This window comes from Pelophylax lessonae (assembly GCF_965119305.1).
Source record: "Pelophylax lessonae genome assembly, chromosome: 6".
In the NCBI taxonomy this organism is placed as follows: domain Eukaryota; kingdom Metazoa; phylum Chordata; class Amphibia; order Anura; family Ranidae; genus Pelophylax; species Pelophylax lessonae.
This window is the reverse complement of record NC_138773.1, coordinates 189401574-189428413: the sequence shown is the minus strand read 5'-3', so window position 1 is coordinate 189428413 and position 26840 is coordinate 189401574. Positions and strand designations below refer to the sequence as shown.

Below are 26840 nucleotides of genomic sequence, written 5' to 3'. Positions count from 1 at the left end.
GTTGGGAGCATTACATTTTCCAAAATGTCTTGTTACGCTGATGCCTTAAGAGTTCCCTTCGCTGGAACTAAAGCGCCAAACTCAACCCCTGAAAAACAACCACACACCATAACCCCCTCCACCCTCCACCAAATGTGTTGGACCAGTGCACAAAGCAAGGTCCTTAACCACTTGCCGACCGCCGCACGACTATCTACGTCGGCGGTCAGCCCCTCACAGGCAAACTAACGTAGGGCTACGTTGCTTGCTTGTGAGGGTCTAGGGAGCGAGCGCGCGCCCCGGGAGGCGTGCTCCCGCTCCCGCGTGGTCACGGACCCCCCCCCCGCGCGTGTGACCAGCGGACCCGATGTCCGCCGGCCACTCTGCGATCGGCGGGGGAGAGGGAGAATGTCAGGCAGCTTGTGTAAACAAGCTGCCTGTCATTCTCCTCGCTGCAAAGACACTGATCACATGGATCTACTATGTAGATCCGTTGATCAGTGTCCTTACAGCTGAAGCCACAGCCAATCACAGTAGAAAGCACGCCCCTAGGGACACACACAGCCCCTCCCTCCCAAATAAAGTTAACCCCTTCACTACCAGTGTATTTTTACAGTAACAGTGCATATATATAGCACTGATTACTGTAGAAATGTCACTGGTAACCCCAAAAGTGTCAAAAATGTCAGTCAAGGGTCCGATCTGTCCGTCCCAATGTCGCAGTCCCGCAAACAAAATCGTAGATCGCCGCCATTACGCGTTAAAAAAAAAAACAACAAAAATGACAAAAATCTTTCCCTTTGTTAGTAAACGCGATAACTTTTGCGCAAACCAATCAAAATACGCTTTTTGCGATTTTTTTTACCAAACATAGGTAGCATAAAACAAATTGGCCGAAAATGTTAAAAAATTTTGATTTTTACATTTTTTGGGGGGAATTTCATATAAAAAAATGTGAAAAATATTGTTATTTTTGCAAAATTGACGCTCTTTTTTTGTTTATAGCGCGTGATCAAAAAATCGCACAGGTGACCAAATACCACCAAAAGAAAGCTCTGTTTGTGGGAAAAAAAGGACACCAAATTCATTTAGGTACAGCGTCGCACGACCGCGCAATTGTCCGTTAAAGTCACGCAGTGCCGAATCGCAAAATACCCCCTGGTCGGAATGGGGGTAAAATCTTCCGGGGCTTAAGTGGTTAAAGACATGAATGAGCGAGTTGGGGATAGAGGAACTTGACTGGTCTGACCTCAACCTGATAGAACACCTTTGGGATGAATTTGAGCAGAGACTGGCCTTCTCGTCCACATCAGTACCTGACCTCACAAATGCGCTTCTGGAAGAATGGTCAAACATTCCCATAGTCACGCTCCTAAACCCAGAAGAGTTGAAGCTGTTATAGCTGCAAAGGGTGGGCCAACTCAATATTGAACCCTATGGACTAAGACTGGGATGCCATTAAAGTGCATGTGTGTGTAAAGGCAGGTGGCCCAATACTTTCAGTAATATAGTGTATATTATACAGAGACACCCCCACCACCACAACCACCACTGCCACCCTCGCAGGTGTTTTCTTTGTTGGCAACACATGCCTTGTCCCACTTTATCTACAACCAGGCTGTTAAAAGTGAGTGACAGCTGGCCATGCCTGCACTCTAACACCCTATTGACGTGAAAGGCACATCATTTAGTCAGCAAATTTAGAAGGCTGAAGGCAGTGGCGGGAGCATTTTTTTTTCACAGTTCATCAACTTTTTCTTTAAAGTGATTGTAAACCCTCCTCTTGTAAAACAACACATTCAGTTTAAAATAGAAATGAAAGGAAAAAAAGATATATTTGTATAGATATTATTCTTATTATTCTACAGGATTTATATAGCACCAACAGTTTGTGCAGCGCTTTACAACATGATATTAAAAAAAAAAAAACATTATAAATACCTTTTTTCTTTTATAAGTGATCACATTCCCTCTGTTCTCAACTGCATAAGAGCTGGGGGGGGGAGGAGAAACAGCAGCACACTGGTCTTCCCAGTGAAAGGCTGTGCAGGGGGGCGTGTCAGGACAAGTTTGATCACTGGAGGAGCGCAGGCTCCCAGCACAGCTAGGGAACTGACCATGGTGTGTTCTCCTGCTTAGTGCGGTCAGATTTTAATAGGAAAGCAGCAGGACTTGAAGGAACACCAGGGATTTCACACAAAGGAAGCAATAAAAAGAGAAGAGGATATGTTTTTAAGTACATGGTACATCAGGCACATATAAGGATAATGAAATGATGGCTTTACATATTCTTTAACTATAAACTGATAAGCTGTAAAGGTTTTTAATGCCTTGTCTATTTACAAATCTAGGTATCATAGTCTTCTGCTATTTTACAGGCACACACAATTTTAAGGCTAGATTCATTTTTTAATTTATTAAAACCAAAACTGTAATTTATTGCAGCTTACTAATTATTAGATATGGTGGCTGCATTCATTTTCTTTTTTTTTTAAGCTTTTTCACCTATGTTTTTACCTGGTGATCTGGCCAGTAACCCACCTCCTGTATTAGAGTGCCCCTATTCTGGATGAAGGAGCACAGGGGGCACCTTTGGACAGCAGCATTATCAGTCTGGAAGGAGGGGAGTGTTAGATGTACTTGCAGCTTTAAAGCGGAGTTTCCCCCTAAATGGGAAGTTCAGCTTTAAAGCGTAACTCCACTTTTGTTGAGAAAAAAAAAAAACATTCCCCTCTGGGTGATCTCTGTACATTGCAAGGATTTAACAAACTTTGTTGCAGATTCCTACCTTTTGTTATTCTGAAGAAATCATTGTTTGTTCCTCTGTGCCTCTGAGTGAGTCTAATGAGAGTGGTTTCATAATTATCTATCAGCTGTGGCAGCTGCAGGGCTCTAATGAGGAAATCTGCTGGGCCTGCATCCCTTTAGATGTAATTTACTATTGGGAATATCTCACCAAAAATGACATTTTTGTTGCAGGGGATGCCAGAAATTTGACTTGTATCTTAGGCAGATTTCTGGGAAATTTGGTGAGCCAATCACACAAGCAGGAAATGATGTTTCTGGGGTGTGGTCAGTACACATTCTGTGTACAGAACTCCTCCAGGTTGCCATATTGCATTGCATTTTCAGAAAATTACAACAGCTGCAGATTGAAAAGGAAAGGTATTTTTTAATACCATTCAATTACAATATGACTTGTGCCACAATTGTATACACTATATTGTTTTTTCTTTATTTTCTGATTTTTTCCCCACAAATGTGGAGTTGCCCTTTAAGCACTCCTCCCCCCTCCCTTGGCATGTCATTTTTTTTTTGGGGGGGGGGGGGTACCTAGTTTTGACAGGCACCCACTTCCACATCCGCTCAGATCACCTAGGCAGCTCTCCTCTCCTAGTCTTCTGGGACACGTCACAGGTTCCAGAACATTGCCGACCATTCAGCAGGCAGAGTGCGACTCGCATATGCGCAGTGGGCACTCGGCTGTGAAGGCGCAAGTTGTTACAGCTGCGTGCCCACAGTTGAAATGCCAGAGCTGGGGAGAGGAGAGGGAGAGGAGCAACGGTTCGGGTGACCACATCGTTGGATCGTGGGACAACTGTGTGTTTATTAAAAGTCAGCAGCTTCACTTTTTGTTAGTGCTGACTTTTAATAAACACAAATACGACTGGAGCTCCTCTTTACATATACCAACAAATCAAAGCTGAATTCCAGCTAATACTTTATAATCAGTTACAGCAAACATTGTATTTTCCTTTTGGAATAAAAGTTTTACATATATAAATAAAAGCTGGTCATTGTAAGCACCCCTGCCAGTGTTGAATGGTTTGTCTCAGCCCTGTAACTGACACATCTGCAAGAGAGCTTGTTCTTTTGAAAAATAACAGACTTACTGGCCAGATCACCAGGTGAATATAGAAGATAAAAAAACGTAAAAAAAGAAAACTAATGCAGCCATCATACCTATTATGCATTGATCTTTACCTGTCTACGGAATGAATATGTACAGTATATATTGACCAATCTGCTTGACTATATGGTAATTATGTCACTGCTGATCTGTTGGAAATTGTAATTAGCAATAAATCTTTACTTTATTGATTTTATTATTGAATGTGTTGCGCCTCATCTAAACTCCCTCGGGCAATTCATGTTTCTTTGTAAATCTTAGAATTGGTTAGCTGCAGCATAATAAATGTTTGCTTTTGGGTTTAAGCCCTCATTCACATTGGAGCGACTTGTCATGCGATTTGACAGGTCACACCTTATTGCTGGCAATAGCACTGTTCTGATCGGTAGGAGGCCGACTTTGCAGTGCTGCATCGATTTAAAAAAGGTAGTTCCTCCTACTTTTGGCGATTTCTAGGAGGACTTGCATACACATCTGTGCATGAAGCCCCACAGATGTCTTCCAAGTGGCTCTCGAAGTTGCACTGACATGCTGCCTTAATATTGTGCGATTTCAGATGAAGTTGCGCGATTTTAAAGCCGCAATCAATGTGAACGAGAGCCAATACCATTTCAAAATGTGTGCATAAATACATTCTTGACATGTCCCAACATAAAGTAGCAGTTTAGTAAAATAATATTTGGAGGTTAGAAAGTGTTCATGTATTTTTTTTTTTTTTTTTACAGAAAATATAGATTTCATAAACATTTGCACAAAAATTGCACATTATAACAGTACCATGAATACCCTTGTTTTATTCTACAGGTCCTTTGATTTCAGAAAAGAAAATATACACAGCTTTTGGGATTTTAGTAAAAATTCCAAGCCAATAAAGTCCATTTAGCCACTAAAAGACCAGCAGACGCGTATTTACTGCGGCAAAATGGCACTATTACGCGAAACGACGTACCTGTACGTTGTTCTGTTCTATAGCCACTAGATAGCGCCAGCGTGATTGGTTAGCGGGCATGTCAATCAATGGTTCCATCGTACCCGATGTCCGCCGGCCACCCGTGATCATCTTTGGGAGAGGCAGAACGGCGATCTGCCTATATCTAAGGCAGATCGCCATTCTGCAAGGGGACAAGATGCTAAGCAGGAACCCGGATCTCTGTCTTCCCCGATCAATACAACTCCCCCACAGGTAGAAAGCACCCCCTAGGGACACACGTAACCCTTTGATCGCCCCTGGTGTTAACCCCTTCCCTGCCAGTGTTATTAGTACAGTAACAGTGCATATTTTTAGCACTGATTACTGTATTAATGTCACTGGTCCCCCACAAAAGTGTCAAAAATGTCAGTTAGGGGTCTGATCTGTCCACCGCAATGTCACAGTCCCGCTAAAAAGCGCTGATCACCGCCATTACTAGTAAAAAAAAAATAAATAAAAATTATATAAATCTTTCCCCTAGTTTGTAGAAGTGATAACTTTTTGATTGCCCCTGATGTTAACCCCTTCCCTGCCAGTGTCATTAGCACAGTAACAGTGCTTTTTTTTTAGCACTGATCCCTATATTAGTGTCACTGGTCCCCAAAAAGTGTCAGTTAGAGGTCTGATTTGTGCACCGCAATGTCGCTGTTGCGCTAAAAATCGCTGATCGCCGCTAATGGTTAGTAAATATAAATAATAAAGTATTGCATGGTTTGTAGATGCTATAACGTTTGTGCAAACCAATCAGTATACACTTATTGGGATTTTTTTTTGTACCAAAAATATGCAGCAGAATACATATTGACCTGAGTTGATGAAAAAATGTGTTTTTTGAAAAAAAAATTATTGGCGGCGTTTCATAGCAAAAAGTAAAAAAATATTGTTTTTTTTTTTTTTTTTAAATTGTTGCTCTTTTTTTGTTTATAGCGCAAAAAAATAAAAACCGCAGAAGTGATCAAATACCACCAAAAGGTACAACGTTGCATGACTGCGGAATTGTCGGTTTAAGTAACGCAGTGCCGTAACGCAAATAATGGCTTGGTCGTTAAGGGGGTAAAATCTTCTGGAGCAGAAGTGGCTGAACAAGTACGTAAAAAAAAATAATAATAATAATAATTTGCGTTAGCAAAAGGGGTTCACCTTGTATCGTGCGACTTCATCTGAAATCAAATGCGACTTTGTGCGGCTTCATGCACAGATGTCTATGCAAGTCGAACCTGGAATCGCCAAAAGCCGTGCAGGAACTACTTTCTCAAACTGATGCCGCAAAGTCGGCGTTGGCGCCGGCAATAGAATGCGACGTACCATGTGATTTGACCTGTCAAATCGCATAACAAGTCGCTCTAACGTGAACGAGGGCTAAACACATTGCCTTAGTTATCTGAATATAACTTTGAAAAGAACATAATAAATAAATGAAGATATGCGTATCGCTGTATACATGTTGAAGCTTTCAGTTTTCCTTCCTGGGGGTTTAGATCAATGTACAGACATGTCTACACATGGAGAACTTCCTTATAGTCAGCGAATGACATGACATACTTACGGAAACTCTCAGCGATGCTTCCCAGAACTCGATCGTTTCTCCAAGTAAAGTTGACAGAAGTCAGCCCCTAAAGTTGGGGGATTTAGTATGTGCGACCCCTGATCATGTCTTCGGCAAGTGTAAGGAAGTTGTGACAAGTCCAGCTCCTCCTCGCTCACTAACACATATTTAGGCAGCACACAGCATGTCACTTCCTAGAGGGTACAGTGACAAGCACGCCCAGCCTGTGCTCTCCACTCTACTCAGCCTCTTATGAAATGTAGGAAGTGGAGGAGTTCTAGAAGGCAGGAAGTAGAATCTTTGTAATGTAGTTGACGCGGGGTTTCAAAGTTAATAACCCTTTCACTGCCAGCGCCTTTTTTTTTTTACACATATGTTAAAAAGTACATAAAGCAATATATTTTTTTTTGTTTAAAGTAGAGGACACGAAAAAAGAAACTGTCACAATTGCATGATATACGCGCAAACGTTTATGAATTCTTCATTTGGATAAAAAAATCGTTTTCGCTGTACCCTAACTTTGACCTAACATTGTTCACTTCTGTTGTATCTTTTACGAACTGATGTATGCCGTTTCGTTTTGTTTTACTTTGTGAAAAACCAATAAAGATTTTTTTGGATTGAATAAATAAATAAATAAATAAATGAAGGGCCGTTCGCACTGGTGCGATGGAAGAAACGCTTTGGATTCGCACCGCAGTGCTATGCAAATTGCATTCGATGTCTTTGCAATGCGAATTCAGCCATACAGATTGTAGTGTCGATTCACACATATGCGATGTGAGACATCGCATGTGATTCGCACCGCACTGCTATGCAAATCGCATGTGATGTCTTTGCGATGCTAATTCAGCCATACAGATTGTAGCGCCGGTTCACACATATGCGATGTGAGACATGGCATGTGATTCGCACCGCACTGCTATGCAAATTGCATTCGATGTCTTTGCGATGCGAATTCAGCCATACAGATTGTAGTGTCGATTCACACATATGCGATGTGAGACATCGCATGTGATTCGCACCGCACTGCTATGCAAATCGCATGTGATGTCTTTGCGATGCAAATTCAGCCATACAGATTGTAGCGCCGGTTCACACATATGCGATGTGAGACTTTGCATGTGATTCGCACCGCACTGCTATGCAAATCGCATGTGATGTCTTTGCGATGCAAATTCAGACATACAGATTGTAGCGCCGGTTCAAATATGCGATGTGAGACTTTGCATGTGATTCGCACCGCACTGCTATGCAAATCGCATGTGATGTCTTTGCGATGCAAATTCAGCCATACAGATTGTAGCGCCGGTTCACACATATGCGATGTGAGACTTTGCATGTGATTCGCACCGCACTGCTATGCAAATCGCATGTGATGTCTTTGCGATGCAAATTCAGACATACAGATTGTAGTGTCGGTTCAAATATGTGATGTGAGACATCGCAAGTGATTCACACCGCACTGCTACGCAAATCGCATGCGATGTCTGTGCGATGCAAATTCGGCCATACAGATTGCATGGCTGAATTCACATTGAGTTCGGACCAAAGTCACGCAAGACCCTTTTTTGTGGCCCGCACCAAAATTGGCACACCTATGCAATCCGTTTCCTTTCCGAAATGACAGTTCGCGCTGCGATATGCAAACTGATCTGGGAGTGTTGTTGACTTTGTATTGTCGCATATGACAGTGTGAAATGCCTGCAAGTCGGATGCGATGAGGGAACCCGCAGTGGATTCGCAGGGTTCCCGCGTCGCACCAATGTGAACCGGAACGTATGGCTAAATTCGCATCGCATTCAGACCAAAGTCGCGCAGGACCCTTATTTTTTGGTCCACATGGGTGTTCACACCTATGCCATCCGTTTCCTTTCCGAACTGACAGTTCGCACTGCGATATGTGAACTGATCTGGGGGTGTTGTTAACTTTGTATTAACACTCCCAGCAGTTTGCATATGGCAGTGGGAACTGCCTGCAAGTCTGGTGTGATGCAGGAACCCGCAGTGGATTTGCAGGGTTCCCGCATCGCACCAATGTGAACCAGCACGTATTGCTGAATTCGCATCGCATTCGGACCCTTTTTTTGCTCCGCACTGGAATCAGATCGCATGGGCATGAACACCCATGCGATAAGATTCCTTTCTGAATTGACAGTTCGCACTGCGATATGCAAACTGATCTGGGGGTGTCATTAATCTTGTATTGACACCCCCAGCAGTTCGCATATGGCAGTCGGGTGCGGTGAGGGAGCCCACAGTGGATTCGCAGGGTTCCCGCATCGTACCAATGTTAGCCGGCAGGTATGACTGAATTTGCATCGCATTCAGACCAAAGTCACACAGAACCCTTTTTTTTTGGTCTGTACCAGAATTGGATCCCATGGGTGAATTGCCTGCAAGTCGGGTGCGATGAGGAAACTCACAGTGGATTTGCAGGGTTCCCGCATTGCACCAATGTGAACCGGCACATATGGCTGATTTTGCATCGCATTCCGACCAAAGTCACGCAAGACTCTTTTTTGGTCCGGATTGGAATCGGATTGCATGGGTTTTCACACCATTGCACCAGTGTGAACCGGCCCTTGAAGTACTTTTAGTGCACACAAACAGAATATATTCTCTGAATATCACAACAGATATGTAGCAAGGTTTCCAGGCCTGTGGCCTGATGTGGGTCTGCCATTGTTACCGGTTACCTCTCCAGCCCATGTGAGCTGCGACCCTGGGTGTGAGAACTGAGACATTGACAACTCTGGCATCTTTGTTTTGTGGTTTTATTGTAGATAAAGGGGATGGGAGAAGGGAATGAGTGGGATACTCCTTTAGGCTTAACTAGATACAATTTGGGACTTTATCCAGAAAAGGTCTGTTAACGCTGCCTTGATGCCAGCCGACGCTAGCCAGCGCTCACTGACGCTTAAAACTCACTGTAACTTGACAGAAGTACTGAATCCTCGACTCTAGGTCCAGAAGACCCAGGACTGTGGAGCATAGAACTACTGACACTGCAGCACTGCAAAGTCACTGACTACTTCTCTTCAGCCTGACACTGGCTGGAGGTGACGTGCTGTGAATTCCTGTATAGCTGCAACTCTCAACTGGCACACTCTGCACAATTCAGGGCCCAAACTGCAGGCGCCCCCTTTACACTTTTAGCTCTTCAGGGTCCACTGACTATGTACCCCCTCTGTTACTTCAGTGTCCTCAACCTAGGTACCCCCTTTACAGCTAGCTTACACTGGATCCCAGAACCTCCTCCGGAGTGGTCTCCTCTAACTCTTCTGGAAGACCTCCAGGGGCAATCCTCAGTACTCAGGACCTGTGTAGGCTTTCCTGGGACTGGACCCCTCTCTTTCCACTGGTTCTTGGCACACCGGATCCCCTCAGCTCAACTCAGCACTCTCTGGATTCTCAGGCGACACCCCGAGACATCCGTCTTCCTCAGGCAGGAGGAGAGACAGCTGTCCTCTCCCTCCTGGGACTCTGCTCCCGCCAAAGATGCCGGGTCACGGGCTTCCCCCAAACTTATATCTACTCCCAGAATCCTTTGCAGCCTAATCTGCCTTCTGGGGTAGTTACAAGCTGGGATGTGTCCCCTGATTGGGCTTCCCACACTGCCCTATGAGAAGCCTCTCACAGGAGCCAGTGGGGATACTTCTCCCCTCAGCAGGCAACCATGACCAAAATAAATCACAGCCCTGCTGTTAAGCAGACAAGGCCCACTATACATTTACCTAGCACCTACCTGTAGGGTGCTACAGATATAAAAGACTAGACTGTTAAAAAGTACCATATTCTGTGTGCCCGCTAAACTATGATTGGCCATTATAGAGGAATGTGATTCGTTGCATGTTAGCTCTGATTTTGGCACATTACATTGCAAATTTACTGTTATGTCGCAGTGCATATTTTATGTGATTGGGATATAAAAGAGGTAAAATAAAAGTTTTCGACCCCTTTCACACTGAGGAGCTTGTCAAGCGCTTTGGCGCTAATAAAAAGCTCCTGAAAGGCTCCCGAAAACCTATTCTTATTAAAATAATGAATGCTTTAACCACTTGCCTACTGTGCACTTAACAACTTGCCGACTGCCTAACGCCAATCTACGTCGGCAGTCAGCCCCTCACAGGCAAAGTGACGTAGGGCTACGTCACTAGCCTGTGAGGGTCTAGGGAGCGAGCGCGCGCCCCCGGAGGCGCGCTCCCGCTCCCGCGTGGTCACGGACCCCCCCGCGCGTGTGACCGGCGGACCCGATGTCCGCCGGTCACTCGGCGATCGGCGGGGGAGAGGGAGAATGTCAGGCAGCTTGTGTAAACAAGCCACCTGTCATTCTCCTTGCTGTTAGGATACTGATCACTCGGATCTAGTATGTAGATCCGTTGATCAGTGTCCATACAGCTCAAGCCCCAGCCAATCACAGTAGAAAGCACGCCCCTAGGGATACACACAGCCCCTCCCTCCCAAATAAAGTTAACCCCTTCACTACCAGTGTATTTTTACAGTAACAGTGCATATATATAGCACTGATTACTGTAGAAATGTCACTGGTAACCCCAAAAGTGTCAAAAATGTCAGTCAAGGGTCCGATCTGTCCGCCGCAATGTCGCAGTACCGCAAAAAAAATCGCAGATCGCCGCCATTACACGTTAAAAAAAAAAACAACAAAAATGACAGAAATCTTTCCCTTTGTTAGTAAACGCGATAACTTTTGCGCAAACCAATCAAAATACGCTTTTTGCGATTTTTTTTACCAAACATAGGTAGCATAAAACAAATTGGCCGAAAAAGTAAAAAAATTTTGATTTTTAAATTTTTTTTGGGGGGAATTTCATATAAAAAAATGTGAAAAATATTGCTATTTTTGCAAAATTTACGCAATTTTTTTGTTTATAGCGCGTGATCAAAAAATCGCACAGGTGATCAAATACCACCAAAAGAAAGCTCTGTTTGTGGGAAAAAAAGGACGCCAAATTCGTTTAGGTACAGCGTCGCACGACCGCGCAATTGTCCGTTAAAGTCACGCAGTGCCGAATCGCAAAATACCCCCTGGTCGGAATGGGGGTAAAATCTTCCGGGGCTTAAGTGGTTAAACACCCTTCCCATCCAGGCCAATTTTCAGCTTTCAGTGCTGTCACACTTTGACTGACAATTGCGCGGTCATGCTACACTGTACCCATATGAAATTTTTATCATTTTTTTCACACAAATAGAGCTTTCTTTTGGTGGTATTTAACCACTTTACTACCAGTCACGTAACCTCTACGTGATCAGACTTTGAGTGGTTATACCGGGATGATGCCTCTAGCTAGAGGCATCATCCCGGTACCGTTGTTTGAAGCCGACGGTCGGCTTTCCGTCGGTAACGATCGATGCGGCTCGGGAGCCGCTCGATCGTTACCCGGGGGGGCGGGAGGGGACGTCCCCCCCCTCCCGCCGCCTTCCGCGGCTTTGCTCGGGGCTACCGTCCCACCGGGAGCCCCGAGCACCCAGCCGGCACGTCCGCCGGCTGGATGGAGTCCCGATGAATGCCGGAAACGGCATCGATCGGGTCTCCGATGACGTAACCCGGAGGCGGCGTCCATGACGTCACGTCCGGGTTACTGTGCTGCAAAAGGCGGCAGATTTGAAAAACGGCTGTATGCAAAAATGCCGTTTTCGGCGTTTTGCATACAGGGAAGTGTAGTGGAGGGGTCTAGGGTCTTTTAGACCCTCGATCCCTCCATAAAGAGTACCTGTCACGACATATTGCTGTCACCAGGGATGTTTACATTGCTTGTGACAGCAATAAAAGTGATCAGATTTTTTTTTTTTTAAAAACCTGTAATAAAGTTTAAAAAAAAAGAAAAAATAAATAGGAAAAAAAAAAAAAAAAAAAATTTAGCCGTCCCCGTCACCGTTAGCTCGCGCACAAAAAAAAACGTATACGCAAGTCGAGCCGCAAATGAAATCGCTGTTCAAACCACACATGTGAGGTATCGCCGCGATCGCCAGAGCGTGGGCAATAATTAAAAAAAAAGAGCTACACTCTAACTCTAAACTGGTAACCGTTAAATAAATTTAAAGCGTCGCAGATTGAGATCTCTATTGACCGTAGTTTGTCGCCATCCCACGGGGGGGCGCAATTTTAAACCGTAACATGTTTGGTATCTATTTACTCGGCGTGACATCATCTTTCACAATATACAAAAAAAATGGGCTAACTTTACTGTTTAGTATTTTTTAAATGCAGTGAAATGTGATTTTTCAAATTTTTTCCAAAAAAATGGCGTTTTAAAGACCGCTGCGCAAATACCGCGTGACAAAAAATTTTGCAATGACCGACATTTTATTCTCCAGAGTCTTTGCTAAAAAAATATATATAATGTTTGGGGGTTCTAAGTAGTTTTCTAGGAAAAAATACTGGTTTTAACTTGTGAACAAAAAGTGTCCGAAATAGGGCTGGGGCTAAAGTGGTTAATCATCTCTGGGTTTTTTATTTTTCTACAAAAAAAAAGAAAAAAGACAGAAAATTTTGAAAAAAAAAAAAAGTTTTTCTTATTTTCTGCGAGTAAATTTTGAAAAAAAAATGTTCTCCTTCACTGATGTGCGCTGATGAGGCGGCACTGATAGGCTGCACTGATGGGCACTGATGAGGTGGCGCTTATGGGCACTGATGAGGTGGCACTTATGGGCACTGATGAGGTGGCACTTATGGGCACTGATGAGGAGGTACTAATATGCCGCACTGATGAGCACTGATAGGCGGCATTGATAGGCGGCACTGATAGGGGGCACTGATAGGCGGCACTGATGAGCACTGATAGGCGGCACTGCTGGGCACTGAGAGGTGGCACTGAGAGGTGGCACTGCTGGGCACTGAGAGGCAGCACTGACTGGCGGCACTGATGGGCACTAATAGGCGGCACTGATGGGCACTGGCGGATGGCACTGATGGACACTGACGGGTGGCACTGATGAGCACTGATGGGCGGCACTGATGGGCAGCACCATCAGTGCCCACACTCAGTGCCCATAGTGCTGCCAGTCAGTGCTCATCAGTGCCTAGATGAGCAGGCACTGATGGGCACTGACTGGCAGCACTATGGGCACTGATTGTGGGCATTGATGGGGGGCACTGATGGGGGGGGCAATTTGTGTATGTGTTTTACCTCTAGTAATCAGGGCACTGGTGATCAGTGCCCTGATTACATTGCTGTGTGTCCCCGGCGCTGTGAGGCTCCCCCTCCTTCCTCACACTGCAGGCTCTGTGTGAGGAAGGAGCGCCAGCGATGAGAGATGATCTCATATGTTTACATATGAGATCATCTCTCATTGGACGGCTTGATCACGTGGTGAATGGCCGCTGTGATTGGCCATTCACCACGATCTGTGATCGGCCGTGTCCAAGGGACACGGCCGACACAGATACTCCCCGATGCGCGCTCGCGGGAGCGCGCGGGGAGAGTCCGTTTAAACCCCCCCCCCCCCTTTTTTCTTAACCTTAAATAAGGGCCTGTGTGTTTCAGTGCGTTTTTTACTTTCAATAGGTTTTTATTGAATAAAAGTGAAAACATACAGCAACCGATACAAATCAAGAGCAGATAATAAGCGTAACATGAGTAACAAGAACAAAATTGGATGGGTTCATACAACAAACGAGAGCATAAGACAAAATTGTCCATCTCAGTGCGTCTTTTAGGTGCATTCCAGTGTATGGAAAATGCAGCTTGTCCTACTTTTTTTTCTGGAACTGGAACGCATTGGAACTCCAAGCACTTGGCGTGGGGGTGAAAAAAATTCTGCTAGCAGCATCTTTGGAGCATGTTTTGAACGCTAAAAAAAGCGCCTCAAAAATACCCCTCTCCATGGAAATGAATGGGAAGTGCCTGAAAAGCGCTCAGTGTTTTACTGGCAGTTTAGAAGCACCACAGTGTGAAAGGGCTCAGAGGCTCCATTCACACTAATGTGTTTTTTCATGCTTTTTGCAGAAATGCAGGACATTTTTTTTAACATGGGTTCCTAGGGAACACGTTCACATCAATGCATTTTTGTGCCTCTGCGTTTTTGGAAAGGGTCAGGGACTTTTTTAGGCCCCTTTTACACTTGCGCTACTTGTCCTGCGACTTGGGACTGCAAAGTCGAATGACAAGTCATACCCTATGATTTCCAATGAGTACCGTTCATATTTGTGCGACTTCAATTTGCAGCAACTTCAAAGTAGAAAAAAGTAGTAGTAAAAAAAAAAAAATTAGAGATTTTGTCTACCTAATTAAATAAAAATAATTTCCAACATAATATTACATAATTTTGAATTATTCTTATAGCTTAAATGTGTATTCTTCTTATATGGAGTTTGCCATTAAAAATAGAAAACCGCTTACCTAAGCAACTGCTCTGGGTCCAGAAAATAGGAAGGCATGCACAGCTGTTCAGCAGACTGAAATACTACTGAAATACTGTGATTCATGTGATTTATAGAGAGGGCAGCTCATTCTCCCTCCCTCGAAAGAGTGTCATTTCCAGTATTCAGATTGAGGATGTGACTTTTCACATCTGACCTAACAGAGTTTGAAGTCAAGATGGTCAGGGCTTAAAGCGGTTGTATACTCACCTAAAAAACAAAAAAAAACAAAAAACAAACCCTGCAAGAGAAAGGCATAATGAGCTAGTATGCATCGCATACTAGCTCATTATGAAATACTTACCTTAAAACGAAGCCCCGACACGGTCACCCAATCACCGCTGAGGGAGCCGTCATGTTCCCTCGGCATCTCTTCCTGGTTCGGCGGCTCCGGCGCTGTGAGTGAGCCGGGATGACGTCACTCCCGCGCTTGCGCGCAGGTGGTACTTTCCGGCAAGGATCCTGCAAACCTTGCAGGTTTAGGAGATATTAATTATACCGTTTTTTTATTATATACGTTTTTTTTTGTTCCATTCAAAATCAATGGTTCCCTATGGGAGCCTATTGAATTTAATGGAAGTCGCACCGCAAGTCGGATCAGGGTGATCCGACTTGCGGCGCGACTTGCGCTGTGAGAATCTTGAGGGGGAACTCCACGCCAAAAAAAGGATTCTGGAATGGAATTTGAGGGTAGCCCCACGCCGAAAAAACGGCGTGGGGTCCTCCCCAAAATCCATACCAGACCCTTATCCGAGCACGCAGCCTGGTAGGGCAGGAAGGGGGAGGGGATGAGCGAGCGGCCCCACCCCCCCTGGACTATACCAGGCCACATGCCCTCAACATGGGGGGGGTTGGTGCTTTGGGGCAGGGGGAGCTCTGCACCCCCCACCTCAAAGCACCTTGCCCCCATGTTGATGGGGACAAGGGCCTCATTCCCACAACCCTGGCCGGTGGTTTTTGGGGCCTGCGGGCAGGGGGCTTATCGGAATCTGGAAGCCCCCTTTAACAAGGGGGCCCCCGAGATCCCGGACCCCCTCCCTATGTGAATGGGTATAGGGTACACTGGAGAAGACCAGAGCGGAGAAGTCAGGATGAAGATTTTTAATAACTTTCCAAAACGTCTCCTGTCGTTATTTACATACACTGTCTTTTATGGGGTGATTCGGTAGGGGTACAGTGTACCCCATACCCATTCACATAGGGAGGGGGTCTGGGATCTGGGATCCGGGATCCCTTGTTAAAGGGGGCTTCCAGATTCCGATGAGCCCCCTGCCCGCAGACCCCCACAACCACCGGCCAGGTTTGTGGGGATGAGGCCCTTGTCCCCATCAACATGGGGGCAAGGTGCTTTGAGGTGGGGGGTGCAGAGCTCCCCCTGCCCCAAAGCACCAACACCCCCCATGTTGAGGGCATGTGGCCTGGTATGGTACGGGGGGGTGGGGCCGCTCGCTCGTCCCCTCCCCCTTCCTGCCCTACCGGGCTGCGTGCTCAGATAAGGGTCTGGTATGGATTATGGGGGGGACCCCACGCCGTTTTTTCGGGGTGGGGCTACCCTTAAATTCCATACCAGACCCAAAGGGCCTGGTTTGGAACCTGGGGGGGACCCCCATGCAGTTTTTTTCCCTTTTTTGGCGTGGAGTTCCTCCTCAAGATTCTCACAGCGCAAGTCGCGCCGCAAATCGGATCACCCTGATCTGACTTGCGGTGCGACTTTCATTCAAATCAATAGGCTCCCATAGGGAACCATTGATTTTGAATGGAGGCAGAAAAAACGCTGCTAAAAGCAACGTGGCCAAACGTGCAATAACGCCAATGGAAAAAGCTACTGAAAGCACGTTTAACAGCTGCTTTTTCCCGGCGTCAGAACTAGCTTTGCAGCACATTTTTTTCTAACGTCCCATGTACATGGAGCCTTATAGGCTTACCTGTAGGTAAAAGGTAAAAAGTGGAGTATGTGTATATATGGTCTTTAAAAGGCCAAATACAGCGCTTGCTAAATTCTATGGACGCCTGTATCTGTATTACCCTCTAATTAGGTAGGTTTATTATCAGTGTGGAAGATTTTTCAATAAATAAACATCAAAACTCAAAGTGAATAATTGTGCAGATTAGTGCTTAGTGTATGGTCATATGATTCTAAAACCAATCCTGTTATAATTGAAAATAAAATCACTAAAATTTATAAATACATAAGTAGCCAGAAAAAATTATAGTCCACAATCTACAACGCAGCAAAAGATTGTCCCAAATTGAATAAAGTGATCCAGTGCTCAAAAAGGATAGTGCTGTCCTTAGTGACAAGTAGATCTTCACATTCAAAAGTGCAAGTGCTCTAGCGTGATTTGCCGTGATAACAGATCCCTGGTGATTAAACTCTGAAGACGTCACCGGAAGTGAGGAAACGCGTCAGTTTGGACCGCACAGCGCCATTACGTCACGTTGAGGTGGAGCGCAAACCAGAAGCAAGCCCCGTCGCTCTGTGAGGAGGACGAACAGCCCGCACCGCTAGACCACCAGTGATATTTTAAAGATTTTAAACTTGTTTTACCCAATAAATGGGAAATAAAGGCCCTTCTTAAGCCTATTACACCATCTGGAGCCTTTTTTTATCTCCTATATACACCACCACCGATCGAGTACCCCCGGATCTGAAGGAACCTTCAGCAGTTTAGAGGATCAAGCAAAGGGGAAACCGATCGAGCCCAAGAGGCTATCTTAAGCGAGATTGGTTCTAGTACCATACGGTACATAGAACCCACCTAATCTGGTAAGTGATTCATTTCACTTAATCACCAGGGATCTGTTATCACGGCAAATCACACTAGAGCACTTGCACTTTTGAATGTGAAGATCTACTTGTCACTAAGGACAGCACTATCGTTTTTGAGCACTGGATCACTTTATTCAATTTGGGACAATCTTTTGCTGCGTTGTAGATTGTGGACTATAATTTTTTCTGGCTACTTATGTATTTATACATTTTAGTGATTTTATTTTCACTTATAACAGGATTGGTTTTAGAATCATATGACCATACACTAAGCACTAATCTGCACAATTATTCACTTTGAGTTTTGATGTTTATTTATTGAAAAATCTTCCACACTGATAATAAACCTACCTAATTAGAGGGTAAGGGCCGGTTCACACTTCTGCGAGTGCATTGCTCCTTCATTACATGCGATCGGAGGTGCGGATGCGAATTCAACCATACACTTTGTATGGCTGAATTTGCATTGTATCCACACCAAACACGCACATTACCCTTTTTTCCAGCCGCATCTGGATCGGATCGCACAGTGGTTCACACTTGCGCGATCCGATCCTGTGCGAACTGTCAGATCGCACTGCAATATGCGATCAAACTGGGGGTGTCGTTAAGATTTCATTGACACCCCCTGCGTATCGCATATGGCAGTGTGAACTGCCAGGGCCAGGGGTGCTTTTGCGATGTGGGAACAGGCTGCGAATTCGCAGCCTTCCCGCATCGCACAAGTGTGAACCGGGACTAATACAGGTACAGGCGTCCATAGAATTTAGCAAGCGCTGTATTTGGCCTTTTAATGACCATATAGACAATATCCTTTATTTATACAGCAGCTGCAGAGAAAACAAATTACTACGGTCCACCACACCCTCTGTAGACACAGAGGCTTGTTTAGGGTTGCTATGCGGATAGATTTGGAATTTTCTGTTTCTAACTATTACGCTGTCCATAGATGGGCTGGGAGACATCTGCACTAAAGACTGATGCCTGATGGACTGAAATGTTGCAAGTATTGTTAAGGATTTCATTCATTCTTCTCATTGAGAAGAGGGAAATATCAAATGGGTCACAAGTTCTCAAACTGCTAAATATATGTGAGTCCTAACTAGTAATTCTGGCACTAAACTTTTCACATGTCACTCCAGGCAAAATTAGAATCCACCACACATCAGGTAATGGATTGATTCATTTCCGCGGAAGAAATCACTTTTATCATCTCACATGAATATCACATACAGAGTTGAAAAATAGTGCTCGTTATTTATATATATGTAGCAGGTTTTCCAGGCATTGGGCCCGATGTGGGTCTGCCATGGTTACCGGTGACACCTTCGGCCCATTTAAGCTGAATACCCAAGTGTGAGATTGGAGACAATGACCATTCCGCATCTTTGGTTTTTTTTTGTTTATTTGATAATGGGGGTGGGAGAAGGGAATGAGTGGGATACTCCTCTGGCTCAACTAGGTACAACTGGGACACTTTGCAGAAAAATGCCTGTTAGCGCTGTCTTGACACTGGCTGGATGCCAACGCTTACTGACGCTTAGAAAATACTGACTTGCTGAACTATGCTTGAGCTTGACTTTTTACACTCTGGTTAGCTCAAAAAGTCCTGGACTGTACTGAGACTTGACTCTTGACTTTCTGGTTAGCTCAAAAGTCCTGTAAACAGCTCCCTCCAGCCCTTCACTGACTGAGGTAGCTCCTTGTAACTGCTTGTGCTGCTGCAACTCACAACACTGTACACTGCACACTGTACTCTTTAACTCTTCAGGGCCCAACCGCTGGCGCCCTCTTTACACTGCAGGGTCCTCTCACTAGGCACCCCTTCTACACTTCAGGGTTAACACTGGCACCCCCTTTACAATGCACCGACTAGCTGGCTCCTGGATCCCTCTGACCTTCTCCGGAGTGGTCCCCTCTCTCTAGGCCGACTCCCAGGGGCAGGTTTCAGTACTCACTAACTGGGAATGCTTTTCTGAATCTTGACCCCCCTCTGCTCCGCTGGTCCTCGGCACACCGGATCCTCTCTGTAGCTCAGCTCAACCCTGTGTCCCCTCAGGCGAGCCACCCGGGACACCCGATTCCTCTGACAGGAGGAGAGACAGCCGTCACCTCCCTCCTGGGACTCTGCTTCCCACCAAAGACGCCACGTCATGCACTCCCCTTCAAACTTATACCCACTCCAAGAATCCTATGCGGCAGAATCTGCCTTTCTGGGGTAGATACAGGCCTGAGTGTGCCATTGATTGGGTTTCCTCCACTGCCCAATGAGAGCCCTCTTTTGGAGTCAGTGGGGAGACTCCCCTCTCAATGACCACGCCTGGGAGACATGACAGCCCAGCTGAAAATCATGGCCCTGCTGTTAGGCAGCTAAGGCCCACTATACTTTGCCTAGCACCTACCCTGAAGGGTTCTACATCCACCTCACACCAAACTCCCCCATGACTATGAGGCAGCCGCCTCCTATCAAAAACTCTGGACAAAAATTCAGGAGTATCCCACAAACCTGGAAAGGGGTAAAAGGGAAAGAACGAATGTACAAATAAGTTACGATGGAAAAATATAGCTATACTTACTCTGCTGTTCAAATTTACAAACACTTTAACCACTTGCCGACCGCCGCCTGACTATATACGGAGGCGGTCAGCCCCTCCCAGGCAAAGTGATGTACCAGTACGTCACTAGCCTGGGAGCGAATAGGGGGTGAGCACGCGCCACCGGAGGCGCGCTCCCACCCCCGCTCGTACCCGAAGAAGCCGGCGCGTGTGACCGGCGGACCCGTTGTCCACCGGTCACTCGCGATCGTCGGGTAGAGAGGGAGAAAGGCAGGCGGCTAATGTAAACAAAGCCGCCTGTCATTCTCCCCTGTGTAAAAGCACAGTGTCACGTACCTGGAGATGGAGCCTGACGTGGAGAAGAAGGCGATCTCTTACACCTCCGGCCTAGTACCCCTGATAATGCAAACAGGAGACACAGAAGCCTGGAGTGGCACAAGTGCCTAGAAGTTCAGATGGTGAAGGCTGCAGATGAGGTCCTTGCGTCTTTGGATGCAGACTGGATCGTGATGCAGACAGCAGGTACTTGGCAGACTGACTGGTCACAGGCAGCAGATGCTTAGCAGGCTGGCAGATCACAGGCAGCAGAGTAGTCAGGTTCAGGCAGGAGTTGGCAACGGCAGACAGGCAGACAGCAGGATAAAGCGGAGACGTTGTCGAAGAGCAAGCCAGGGTCGGTTCAGGCAGAGTTCAATCGTGGTCAGACGGATCAGGACAGCAACACTGGAGTAAACACCAGGAACAGGAAACAGGAAGCAGGAAGCTGTAGACCATAAGGCAAGGTCCTAGTGCAGCAGAGGTGTTTATATAGGCCATTTGGCGCCACTTAGTGGCAGGTGTGGAAAGTGAACAGGAATCCAAAGTCCATAGGTTTGGCTAAATAGGCTTTCTCCGTTGGTTAACAAACACTCTCCGTCTGCACATAACTATGTGCCTGGGCTTACTTCTTCTTCCCTGACACTGCCCCCCCCTTACGGGCAGCCTCCGGATGCCCAACTGAGTAAATTTCTCAGGGTACCTGCAGCGGAAGGCCTGAATTAGTTCCTGGGCGTGAACATTCGATTCTGGTTCCCACGAGTTTTCCTCAGGGCCATAGCCCTTCCACTTGATCAGATATTGAAGCTGATTCCTCCTTTTCCTACAGTCTAAAATGGCCTCTACCTCATATTCCTCTTCGCCATTGATGACCACTGGTTCAGGAGGACCTGAGTTCCGTTCTGGAAAGGGATTAGAAACTGTGGGTTTTAGTAGAGACACGTGAAACACAGGATGAATCTTCAGTGAGTCTGGCAATATAAGTTCATAGGAAACATCATTTATCTTCCTCTTTACTGGAAAAGGTCCCACAAATTTGGGACCAAGCTTTTTCATAGGACAAGCCAACTTGAGATTGGTGGTGGATAACCAGACTTGCTCACCTGGTTTCAAAATTAAATCTCCCCTTTTCTTCTTATCAAAGAATCTCTTGTTGTCCTCCTGTGCCTTAGAGATTGTTTCCCGCAAGATTCTGTTGTTATGTTGGAGAAATTCAAGGGTGTCTTGTACAGCTGGATTTGAAGAGTCAGGAACAGTATTGGACAGAAATAAAGGGTGAAACCCATAGTTAGCAAAGAAAGGAGATTGTTTTGTAGCAGAGTGTCTTTAATTATTATATGCAAATTCAGCCAGCGGTAATAATGAAACCCAGTCATCCTGAGAAAAAGAAGTAAAACAACGGATATATTGTTCAAGAGTCTGATTTGTTCTTTCAGTCTGACCGTTAGACTGAGGGTGGTATGCAGAGGAAAATGAAAGTTCTATCTTTAGTTTTTCACAGAGAGCCCTCCAAAACTTTGACGTGAATTGTACTCCTCGATCAGAAACAATGTTTCCAGGAACACCATGGAGCCTCACAATTTCCTTTATAAAGACTCTAGCTGTTTCTATTGCGGAGGGAACCCCTTTCAAGGGCACAAAGTGAGCCATTTTGGAAAACCGGTCCACCACGACAAAGATGGCTGAGCACCCTTCAGATGTTGGTAGTTCTACCACAAAGTCCATCGAAATCATCCTCCAGGGTCTATCGGGGACTGGAAGGGGCCTAAGTAAACCCCAGGTCTTATTTCTGCTACTCTTGTTACGAATACAAATGGTGCAAGAACTTACATATTCCTTACAATCCTTGTCCAAATTAGGCCACCAGAACAGGCGCTGTACCAGATCTGTGGTCTTATGAACTCCGAAATGTCCTGCCAAGGGATGATCGTGGCATAGTTCCAGAACTGCTACTCGGACATTCTCTGGTACAAATATCTTATCCCCAGACCACAGTAAGCCTTCTCTAGCAGCAAGCGTTGTCCCAGGTGGAGAGGGAGCCCCCAATGAGGCCTGCTTGATTTGTGACAAGATATCTGTTTGCAGCAACAAAAAGTTTCCTGCAGATAATATAGTATCTGAAGTAGGTGGGTCTTTGGGGTCATCAAACATTCGGGACAAAGCATCAGGTTTGACATTCTTTGATCCTGGCCTGTAGGTTATATGAAACAAAAATCTTGAAAAAAAAAGTGCCCACCTGGCCTGACGTGGCTTCAAACGTTTGGCTGCCTTCAAGTACTCCAGATTCTTGTGATCTGTATAAATCAAAATTGGATGCGCTGCCCCCTCCAAGAGGTACCTCCATTCTTCCAGAGCGGATTTGATAGCAAGCAGTTCACGATCTCCCACATCGTAGTTTTTCTCAGCAGAGGACATTTTACGTGAAAAAAAACGCCACTGGGTGTAACAGAGTCTTTGGGCCCTGGCGCTGTGACAGAACTGCCCCTACTGCGTTTTCGGATGCATCTACTTCCAAGACAAAGGATAACGCTGGATCTGGGTGGCTAAGAATGGGTGCTGATGTAAAGAGTCCCTTTAGAGTCTCAAAAGCAGCTTGTGCTTCAGGTGACCAACAGAACCGAATGCCCTGCTTGGTGAATTGAGTGACGGGGGCAATAATGGCAGAAAACCCCTTAATAAATTTCCGATAGAAATTTGCGAATTCCGACAAAACGCTGGACTCCCTTCTTGTCTGATGGTGCAGGCCACTCTAATATGGCAGAAACTTTCTGTGGGTCCATTTTGATGCCTTCAGTAGAGATGATCAACCCCAAGAACTGAATGCTTTGCTGTTCAAACTCGCACTTTTCTGCTTTGGCGTAAAGTCCATGTACCCTGAGCCGACCGAGGACCTTCTTGACATGACCTCTGTGAAGCTCCAGAGAAACAGAAAAAATCAGAATGTCATCAAGATAAACAATAACGAAAATGTCCAGAAAATCCTTGAAGATATCATTAACAAAGTGTTGGAAGGTTGCCGGTGAATTACATAGCCCAAACGGCATTACTAAATACTCAAAGTGCCCAAATCTGGTACGAAAGGCCATCTTCCACTCATCTCCTTCTCGAATGCGTACCAGATTATAAGCTCCCCGTAAATCCAGCTTGGTAAATACTGTTGCTGATCTAAGTCTCTGGAACAATTCTGGAACTAACGGAAGGGGATACCGGTTCTTGACTGTAATTTTATTCAACTCGCGGTAATCCACACAGGGCCGGAGAGAGTGGTCTTTCTTTTCCACGAAAAAGATACCTGCCCCTGCTGGTGAAGTGGAGGGACGGATGAAGCCTTTACTTAAGCTGTCATCTATGTACTCTTTCAATGTCTCTAGTTCACGTACAGACAGAGGATAGATTCGTCCAAATGGGATTTCAGCCCCAGGCAGCAACTCAATCGGGCAGTCGTAGGATCTGTGAGGCGGAAGTGTGTCAGCTCCGCGTTTGCTAAATACGTCCAAGAAGTCATGGTAAACTGCTGGGACGGCTTGGTGTAATTCAGCATCAGAGTCCATGCATAGTAAGGGCAATGGTAGACCTGAAGGTCCTAGGAGGCAGTGTTCATGACAATATGAAGATTGAAAGTCCACTTTGCCAGTCACCCAGTCAATACTGGGGTTATGTGCCTGTAGCCAGGGTATACCCAAAATGACTGGAAATAGCGGGGATGAAATAGCGTCCAAACATAACAGTTCCTTGTGACCAGATGGTGAGGTTAGGACTGGCAAAGGTATAGTCTGTTGAGTGACTGTTCCAGATCCTATGCTGGAACCATCGGCCAGATATACAGAAAGTCCCTGGGCTTTGGGCTGCAAAGGTATCTGATGCTGAGTGGCAAAAGCCAGATCAACAAAGCAGCTGCAGGCTCCTGAGTCAATGATAGCGGAGACTGGAATGGTTCTTCCTGAAAGCTGGAACGAGATAGGGAGAGCAACATGAGTGGAACTAGAAAGCACTGGTGGCAGATTAACAGGTAAGATGGTCAGACACTTACGTGCCTTTGCTGGACAGTTCTGCACATAGTGCCCCGCTTCCCCACAGTAGAGGCATAGGTTGTTCTGGCGGCGGCGTTGACGTTCTTCAGGCGTTAGAGAGGTACGTAGCAGCCCCAATTGCATTGGCTCAGGTTCCTTAGCTGTGGGTGAGGCAGGAGCGGCTGAAGCCATGTTTGCTCTTGGCGGGGCTTTCCATACGGGAAACGCATGACTGGAGGACCTTTCCCACCTTCGTTCCCTGAGGCGGCGATCAATCTGGATAGAGAGATTAATAAGTCCTTCCAGTGAGCTGGGTACCCCTACACGAGCCAGTTCATCCTTTAAGGGTTCAGCTAGGCCCAAGCGGAACTGGTAACGCAAGGCAGCGTCATTCCAGCAGGTGTCAGCACTCCAGCGCCTGAACTCTGTCACATAATCTTCCACTGCCCTGCGGCCTTGCTGAAGCGAGTGAAGGGCCGCCTCTGCTGATGCGGATCGCTGAGGATCATCGTAGAGTTGTGCCATAGCGTCAAAAAAGAGAGTCAGGGTGGACAGCTTGGCATCGTCTTTCTCTAGCAGATGGTGAGCCCAGGCTTGAGGTTCGCCTTGAAGTAATGATATGACGAACCCAACCTTGGTTGCCTCTAAGGAGAAGGTGCGAGGTTGTAAAGCAAAATATAATTCACATGCGTTGCAAAATGCACGGAATTTGCTACGATCACCAGAAAATCTCTCAGGCATAGGAACTCTGGGTTCTGGAGGCAGCATCAGGACAGTGGGTGCAGCTATGGCTCCTGAAGAAGCAACTGGATTAGCAGGAGTCGCATCAGTCGCTGAAGTCGCCACTGCAGGAAGTGTCTGGATGCGATTTTCCAGTTGAGTGTACCCCTCTTGTAAGTCCTTAATGGCTTGTGACAATGCTGTAATGTGTTGGCAGATCTCATCCAGGGGAGATGCCCCTCTCTCAGGCTCCGACATGGCCTTATGGTACTGTCACGTACCTGGAGATGGAGCCTGACGTGGAGAGGAAGGCGATCTCTTACACCTCCGGCCTAGTACCCCTGATAATGCAAACAGGAGACACAGAAGCCTGGAGTGGCACAAGTGCCTAGAAGTTCAGATGGTGAAGGCTGCAGATGAGGTCCGTGCGTACTTGGATGCAGACTGGATCGTGATGCAGACAGCAGGTACTTGGCAGACTGACTGGTCACAGGCAGCAGATGCTTAGCAGGCTGGCAGATCACAGGCAGCAGAGTAGTCAGGTTCAGGCAGGAGTTGGCAACGGCAGACAGACAGACAGCAGGATAAAGCGGAGACGTTGTCGAAGAGCAAGCCAGGGTCGGTTCAGGCAGAGTTCAATCGTGGTCAGACGGATCAGGACAGCAACAGAGTAAACACCAGGAACAGGAAACAGGAAGCAGGAAGCTGTAGACCATAAGGCAAGGTCCTAGTGCAGCAGAGGTGTTTATATAGGCCATTTGGCGCCACTTAGTGGCAGGTGTGGAAAGTGAACAGGAATCCAAAGTCCATAGGTTTGGCTAAATAGGCTTTCTCCGTTGGTTAACAAACACTCTCCGTCTGCACATAACTATGTGCCTGGGCTTACTTCTTCTTCCCTGACACACAGATCACTCGGTCCTGCTATGTAGGACCGTTGATCTGTGCTGTTACACACACAGCCACATCCAATCACAGTAAGAAACACGCCCCTAGGGACACACTTAACCCCTCCCTCTCCAATAAAGTTAACCCCTTCCCTCCCAGTGTCATTTTTACAGTAACAGTGCATATGTATAGCACTGATTACTGTAGTAATGTCACTGGTACCCCCAAAAGTGTCAAAAATGGCAGTCAAGGGTCCGATCTGTCCGCCGCAATGTTGCAGTTCCGCAAAAAAAAATCGCAGCTCGCCGCCATTACTCGTTAAAAAAATAAAACAACAAAAATGACAAAAATCTTTCCCTTAGTTAGTAAACGCAATAACTTGTGCGCAAACCAATCAAAATACGCTTATTGTGATTTTTTTTTACCAAACATAGGTAGCAGAAAACAAATTGGCCAAAAATGTTAAAAAACTTAGATTTTTACATTTTTTTGGGGGGAATTTCATATAAAAAAATGTGAAAAATATTGTTATTTTTGCAAAATTGTCGCTCTTTTTTTGATTATAGCGCATGATCGCACAGGTGATCAAATACCACCAAAAGAAAGCTCTGTTTGTGGGAAAAAAAGGACGTCAAATTAGTTTAGGTACAGCGTCGCACATCCGCGCAAGTGTCCGTTAAAGTCACGCAGTGCCGAATCGCAAAATACCCCCTGGTCAGGAAGGGGGTAAAATCTTCCGGGGATAAAGGGGTTAAGGTGCATGGAAACGATGCACCCCCCACCAAACGAACTCCATA

General features: G+C 46.0%; 1 protein-coding gene across 1 annotated transcript in view; it reads right to left on the bottom strand.

Annotated features, from left to right (window-relative positions):
• The window catches only part of LOC309558268 (caspase-8-like), a 101869-nt gene extending 95382 nt beyond the window's left edge, over positions 1 to 6487 (bottom strand). Inside the window, exon 1 of the mRNA XM_082261319.1 lies at positions 6406 to 6487. The gene's annotated coding sequence lies outside the window, so the exon portion shown is untranslated. The remainder of the gene's footprint in view (positions 1 to 6405) is intronic.
• Positions 6488 to 26840: the final 20353 nt, after the last annotated feature.